This window comes from Natrix helvetica, assembly GCF_964273705.1.
Source record: "Natrix helvetica genome assembly, chromosome: 2".
NCBI lineage: Eukaryota > Metazoa > Chordata > Lepidosauria > Squamata > Natricidae > Natrix > Natrix helvetica.
Window position 1 is genome coordinate 219720048 of NC_138552.1, and position 8362 is coordinate 219728409.

Below are 8362 nucleotides of genomic sequence, written 5' to 3' on the forward strand. Positions count from 1 at the left end.
TAAGCTTCCAAAATGCAATCATGTGACCAGGGGGAGGGGCAGAAAGGGTTTGTGGCCATTGCTACTTCAAAGTTGGGTTGAAAGTATCTTTTGGGAGTCTGTCATAACTTCAAATGGTCACTTAATGATCAGTCATTAAACGATGACTACCTGCATTCCTTTTTTCTCTCTCACACAAAAGAAAATGGTGGAACTTTGCTTTCCTTGCTAAATTAATTTCAAAAATTGGGAGTGGGAAGGAATGGAGGTAAAAGGGATTCAGGAAAAGCTAGCACTAATTGAATGGCAAATGTTGAGAAAGAAATGGTAGCATTGGAAATTAGTGATAAAAGGAGAAGAGGCACATCCCTGTCTTCCAACAAAACACATCTCTGGTTATACTCACAAAAGGTCACTTTGCCTCACCTCCAAAACAATGGATGGCAAAATGTAGATTTTGAACAGCTTGAAGCTAGGATCGAGTAGTGATGACCTAAGGAAGCAAAACTAATTTGATTCCAGTACACATGTGGATGATTTAAGGTGGTTTAAGTATGAGCTGTGAATGACCATGAGTCTATCAGGGGGTGAAGAGAGAAGATTGGGGTTCTTAGAATATTGTTTATTTTTATGGGTGAACTCATACCTGAAATTCTAAAGTGTAGTTTATTTCTATTGTTGGAAGAAATGTCCATCTCGTTCAGTTCCATGCCAGGAGAAAGACACTGGAAACATGGAGGCTCCTTGGAAGATGTTTTAATGATGAACAGAACCACCAAGCACATGGTTCTGGGTCGCTGACCACATGGAGTTGAGCGTGAGTGGGTTTTATACATTCTCTTGGGCTTTGAACTTGAGCTTCCTGTTCCTGTGCAAGAACATGTATTCTATTGGCTGTTGTCAGACTCCCATGGTGCCATGTACAAATCCTAGGAGTTTGTCTGAGCTAAGTTTGTTTGACGTTTGGGCTGATGCATTGAAGAGGCTTGTTGGGCAATTCCTATTGTAGCTGAGGGCTAACCATACCTTCATTCAGACCTTGCTGAATTTGCCTTTGAACAGAGCTATCTATCTCTCTATCTCTTAAGTGCTGACATCTGCTGTGGGCTATTAAGAGAGAGTCTGCTTCCTGCCTCTAAAAAACATGTTTCTCCATTTCTCATCCAGAGAAATATAATATTCTGCCTTTTTAATATTTCCTAAAATATTTCATTCTTCTAGGAGAGGGGTGGGTGCTAACTTTCTACACACTATTTTTTGAATGGGTAAAAAATAGCCTAAATGATGAAATATTTTTTATAAAGCATAATAGCTGGGCTCACATTGCATGCTAAGCCAAACCAACAAATCACTCTGTTTCTAAACCTGGCCAACAGCCCATTTTCTTCAATATATTTCTGATTGTTCTTTCCAGCCCAAATTTAAAGAATGCTTTACTTTCACATCTTGTTCCCAAAGACTACTTGACAGCAAGCAGCCTTCCACCATGCCACATAAAGAAATGTGAAATGTTTACGAGAAACATTAAACAGCCTAGAGCTGCATTAAAGATAGCAAAGGAAAACCACAGCAAATCGTTTGTTTCACAGTATTGGCTTGCTGAACTTCTCACCATTTGTTCACTTTATATGTAATGTTCTGACTTCTGCTCCAGGCCACCACGTTTCTTGTTTTATAGATTCTGTTTTTCTAAATTTAAACTCCTAATTCTTCTTTGCCATGAGTTAGTCCATGCAGTCTTTATCTCCTGTGTAATTGACACCTCGCACTCAGTGCCAGCTCAAGCATTTATGGCACCCCTAGCCCACAATGGCTGATGGTGACAATTCTGACTGATGGAAAGATTTGTATTTTTGGACTTTTTCAGAGGGAGGAGCAGCATTGGAGATCTAAGCTTTGGTGGCCTACGATGGTACTTCCTCAACCTTTGCCTAAAGCCGCTCTGCTTATTATGATAGAGGATAAATCCTCTTTCTTTTTATTAATAACTGTTGCATTCAGCATCCAGATTATAAAAGGAGTTTGGCAGGGGAAAGAGGATTCCTCAGCCTCTCCTATTATTTTCAGGCAATGCTGGTTAAAAACTGGGGTCAGGAATTGTGCCCAAATTTTGCATAAGAAACCTTTGCCAGACCAATTCTTGAATGCAGCTCGCCTGGAATCCACACTGTATATTGGACATTAATACAATTGAGTGAGTCCAGAGGTATTTCACAAGAAGAGTACTCCACTCCTCTGTTCACAATAGAATACCTTATGCCACCAGGCTTGAAATTTTGGGCTTGGACAACCTGGAACTACACCGCCTATGGCCTGACCTAAGCTTAGTACACAAAGTTGTCTGCTACATCGTCCTACCTGTGAATAACTACTTCAGCTTAAAGCACAATAATACTCGGGCAAACAATAGATACAAACTCAAGGCAAACCGCTCCAAACTCAATTGCAGAAAATATGACTTCAGCAACAGAGTGGTCAATGCCTGGAATGCTCCACCTGACTCTGTTGTTACATCACAAAACCCCCATAACTTTAACCTTAAACTTTCTACCGTGGCATGCTGAATTTCAGAGAGATCAGTGCAAGTCTCTATATAAAAGAACTCTTTATAATTTGGAAGGATTTATTAAACTGTATCTGTTAATGAGGAGGACTGGGGAACTTAAAAGGAGAGAAAAATTGGAGGAGGAGGCAGGAACATCACAAAAGCTGCAGCATATGGAGGCATTCTGCAGCACAGGTGCTGTCAGTTCTTCCCCCAGGGAGAAATGCTGGATGATTTAATATCTGGATTAGAAAATACATCTTTCTGTCAGTCATTTTACTCCACTCCATTCTCCTTTCCCTTCCTCCTCTCTCCACCTTGAAGTTCCATGTTGTTATGAAGAAATGAAAAACCCTCAAGGTCAGCTTTTCTACCATGTCACAAATTCAGCTTGGATCCTAATACGCTGCACTGCAAATGAGCTTGTTCTGCTAACTGTCACGTTACCTGAGCTACTCTGAAGCAGATTGTTATCTGGTAGAATGGGAGATTTATGGAGCCCTTTCCCCATTGGAAAGAGTTCTTGCTTGGCATCTCCTGGATCCTGAGCTTCCATGGATCCGCCAAGGTCTGTAAGAGGACTGCCAGTTTTTGTTCTTCTTCAATAGTCAAAGTGAAGAAATTCACAAGATATTTTTCAGGTTTACTTTCTTCATAGGTAAAGGTTCTCCTCGCACATATGTGCTAGTCATTCCCAACTCTAGGGGGCAGTGCTCATTTCTGTTTCCAAGCCATAGAGCCAGCGCTGTCCAAAGACGTCTCCATGGTCATGTGTCCTAAATGCCGAAGGCGCACAGAATGCTGTTACCTTCCCACCAGAGGTGGTTCCTATTTTTCTACTTGCATTTTTATGTCCTTTTGAACGGCTATGTTGGCAGAAGCTGGGACAAGTAACAGGAGCTCACTCCATTATGCGGCGCTAGGGATGCAAACTGCTGAACTGCCGACCTTTTGTTCGACAAGCTCAGCATCTTAGCCATTGAGCCACCACATCCCTCTACTTTCTCCATAGCCTCATGCTATGAGAGCGGGCGCGCAATCTGGGTGTCCTCCTAGATGCCCGGCTGTCTATGGATGACCATGTGGCAGCCGTGACAAGGGGGGCGTTCCACCAGGTTCACCTGGTGCACCAATTGCGCCCCCTATTGGACTGGGATGCCCTTCACACAGTCACTCATGCGCTGGTGACATCCCGTCTGGACTACTGTAATGCTCTCTACATGGGGCTCCCCTTGAGATGCACCCGGGGACTGCAGCTGGTCCAGAATGCGGCCGCGCGGGCAATTATGGGGAGTACGAGGTACTCCCATGTAACACCTCTCCTGCGCGAGCTGCACTGGCTCCCTGTAGTCTACCGGGTGTGTTGTAAGGTGTTGATCGCCATCTTTAAAGCGCTCCATGGCACAGGACCTAGTTACCTGCGGGATTGCATCCTGCCCCATACATCCCTGCGACCAATTCGCTCTCACAGAGAGGGATTCCTCCGGGTGCCGTCCACTAAGCAGTGCCAGAGGGCAGCGCCCAGGAGTAGGGCCTTCTCTGTGATGGGCCCAGCCCTCTGGAATGACCTCCCCCCCAACATTAGGACAACTACCGATCTCCGCTCCTTCCGCAAGAAACTCAAGACCCACCTGTTCCGACTAGCCGGCCTGGCTTAAATTAGAACTATATTCTCTAATCCCCCTGGCAATTTTAAATGATAAATTTCAAATTTTAGGGTATTTTAATTGTTTTAATTTTATTGTTACTGCTTTTTAACTTTATGGCTATTTATTTATGAATTGTAAAAATGTTTTATGTATATACCTCCTCCGTGTCATATGCTTGTATATTTAATTGTACGCCGCCCCGAGTCCCTTCGTGGAGAGGGAGCGACTTATAAATTTAAATAAATAAATAAATAAATAAATAAATAAATAAATAAATAAATAAATAAATAAATAAATAAATAAATAAATAAATAAATAAATAAATAAATAAATAAATAATAAATAAATAAATAAATAAATAAATAAATAAATAAATAAATAATAATGCAAAATGCCCAGCTCTGGTTATGTTTCTGTTTTATTTCCCTTTTATGCAGGGATGGGGGACAGAATTTTACCAAAGCAGAACAGGCAACTGTTTGCTGTTTTGGCAGTGATTTCCATGTCTTCTTGTGCTCAAGCCTAGGTGGCCCAAGAATCATTTCCAACCTGCTTTTGATGTGCTGGGGAATGGAAAATGTGAGCGTGGAAGTGCAACATTTTGCTCATTTTACTTGCAGACAGCAGCATTTTGTGTCATTTTTGGCATTTATTGTATAATGTTTCCACATTGGCTGCAGACTTTTTAAAAAAAAATACAGTACCCGTGTTCACTTAATAAAAATCAGGGTTTGATTGTATTCCCACTTCTCTCTAGCAAGAGCCACAATACTGTCCTCAAAAATCAGCTGAATTTTTTTCCACAGATCAGTTATTTTCATCTCTGCTTCCTCAGCTTTTTATATTCCATATGTCGTTGCCAAAGCGAGTCTTTAATTACTGTACTCACAAGCTAATTCATACTTTGCCACCATATATTCTCATGGGGCAGTTTGTTTTGTCATTCAATCGTCCTTAAGCTTTCCAAAATTACATGTTTGACCAGCCTTTCACAGGTAAGAGGAAGTCTGCCATAAGACCTATAATAAATATTTATTATTGGTACAGTTAAGGATAATTCTACAGATTAAAAATATACTAGTCAATAATTCTGAATATTTACTTCAATGCAGATATTTTGTGAACCTTTTCATTATTCTGTTTTAGAAATAATTTTATTAATCCTGTACATCCAGTGCTATATATCCAGTACTATACACAACCAGGAATATATTAAGTTGAATTCCATAACAGTCGTATACATTTCATGGCCATAGATTACACTTACCGTATTTTGAATTGATACAGAAACATTTAAAATACAACTCTATTTTGCCCTAAAACACAAGATAAATACTTGGAGGCATAATTTATTATCCACAGCAACACCATATTCAATAGAGCTGGGGATACACATGGTGCTATTAGATTGTAGTCCTCGATTTATGACCACAGTTGAGCCCAAAATTTCTGTGGTTGTGAGACATTTGTTAAATGAGCTTTGTCCCATTTTATGACCTTATTAAGTGAATTGCTGCAGATATTAAGTTAGTAACTCAGTTGTTAAGTGAATCTGGCTTCCCTGTTGACTTTGCTTGTCAAAAAGTCGCAAAAGGGGATCACATGACCCCTGGGACACCACAACCATCATAAATATGAACCAGTTGCCAAGCATTTGAATTTTGATCACATGGGTTGCTAAAAAGAGGTCATAAGCAGAGGTGGGTTCCTACTGGTTTGGCCCGGTTCAGCCGAGTAGATAGTAACTCGGCCGGACACACGCCCGAACCTGTTCTATGGTCGGCGTCACCAACTTGATTTTCTGTTCTGCACATGTGCACATTTTTTTGCACACTGAACCGGTAGTAATGCCGGCAGGAGCCCACCCCCTGGTCATAAGTCAATTTTTCTACTTTCTCCTCATCCTTGTAACTTTGAACAGCCACTAAATAAACTGTGGTAAGTCGAAGAGTAACTGTACATATTAATCAATATTTTTATTCTTTCCAGCGCACCAGAATGTTGTAAAGAAATGATGTAAAGCAGTTTAGGACTTTGTCCATATCTCTGCCTGCAGTAGAGATGAAACTAAAAACTGAACAGAACACGATTCACTTCCTTCTGAGTCCTCCAGTTATCTATTTCTGATGGCTCCATTCTAAGCCCCCCCTACTTTTTCATGGTCATGTGATCCAGAGCATGTAGCACACACTGTGCTTCCCAGTACCCATATACACACATGAAGGGACACTAGGTTCAGACATATACGCAAAGGCAGCTTGATTAGGTCAATCCAAGTACAGAATAGCAATGCATAGAAAATCCTCCCACTTTCTGTTATGGAGTGAAAGGGGAAACCGAGGAAAGAAGGAACTGTACTATGGGTATAGCAAGCCTAAAGGGAAGTTCAGAGTCCTAGGCTAGCCCAAGGAAAATCTTCATCTGTTGCAAGTGGCGTGTTTGTTTAGTACATGGAAAGGCAAGGATTAACAGCCTACAGATAGCCTGAAATATTAACTCAATCTTTTTATAACCTATCTTGAATTATTTATCAAAAGTTAATCTGATTCCGTGTTTAAACATTAGCAAAGTGAGTTGGCTGCTGTATACCTCGCCCACATTCCACCCAGTTATATTGCATCAGATACAAAGCATGTATAGGAGAAAATACAAGTGGTAGTGAAACTAATAAATCTTTAGAACCTTTCTTACACACACACACACACAGATGAAGAGACAGACATGTATTTATATATGTATATAACACATACACACACCTAACTGTATGTGTGTGTGTTATTATTGTGTTTTTTTCCTTATATAAATCAAGTATATGATGTTGGTGTAAATTGAAGTCTTAGAAGTTTTAAAGGTCTATTTTGCAGATTAAACATCTATATTTGACAGGGAAAATAAAGATGTCAAGGAGTTTCCAACATGTATGATTTTTTTTTCTTTCACCATCTTTCTCTGGCATTTGAATATAAGATGAGTGAGCTGTAACATAGAACCATAAATTCAACGAAATATTGTTGATAAAACAGGAAACATTGGGATTGCAAAGAACATGCAACCCAGAATTCTATAATTGGTCATGTCCAAGTGACTTTACAACTAGGATGATTTAATACTTCCAAGAAATATTTCAATTGTTTTAGGGGTTGCTTAAGTTAGCAAGAACACAATGAGATATGTAGAAAAGCTGGAACTTTTACAAGGGACGAAGCATGCCAAGTTCATAGAAAGAAATGCAGAGATTTTGAAACTACATGATTTTAAAATTCTTTTCTTAATGGAAGTAGAGTCATTTTGGGAAAGAAGGTGGGGTCTACAGAGCCTTATGGTCAATTGGTCTCTTGGTATCCCAAAAAGTACATGTTGTTCTGGCACTTTTTCTTTGATTGACATAAACAGTATATCATCTTTGTCTCCCTGCTCCCTTTTCTCTTTCACACACACAGAACTTATACATGAATAACGTTTACCAAATGACTCAGGACTGAAGAAATAATAAACGACAAGTAAAGTTTCAGCCAGACCATGAGCAAGTTTCTTCAATGCTCCAGGATGCAATTAAAATGATCCTAGAGATTTAGAATATCAGAAAAAGTTGGTATTCCCTGACCATATTTTATCCTGACCAAGTTGTATCATTCTCAAGCTTTAAACCTGAAATTTCCTCATGTTTTTCACAGTTGTCTACCTTTTCCTCAAAATAATTTGAACCAAAATAGAAATAAAGTGGCTCTTGCCTTGTCTTTGTTGCTTGCAGTGGGACCTGCAGCCAACCATAATGATATCAAAGTAATAACATGTACATATGCACATAATGATGTCATCCTTCTAATGTCTGGTGCAAGTACATGTCACGGCATTTGCACGATGATGTTGTCATTCATCTGTCATCACTCCCCACCTCTTGCCTTAGTTCAGACATTCCAAAAAACACTTGGTCTTTTCTTTGTAAACATAAAAAATATCTGATTTCTTATTTGCTCATCTTTCCTCAATGTGCAACACTATAAATCTAAATAACTTTACAGCATGGGTATGAAAACCAGGGAGAAGCAGCTTTTTAAATAGTTATATTTATTCTCTCAGATGCGAAGCACAAAACCAACATTTCTCTTCTTTTCGTCCCATTTGTATCTGAATTCATGATGTGAGCAAACAAATAAACACAATGCTGTAGCTCAACCAGGACTTTAAA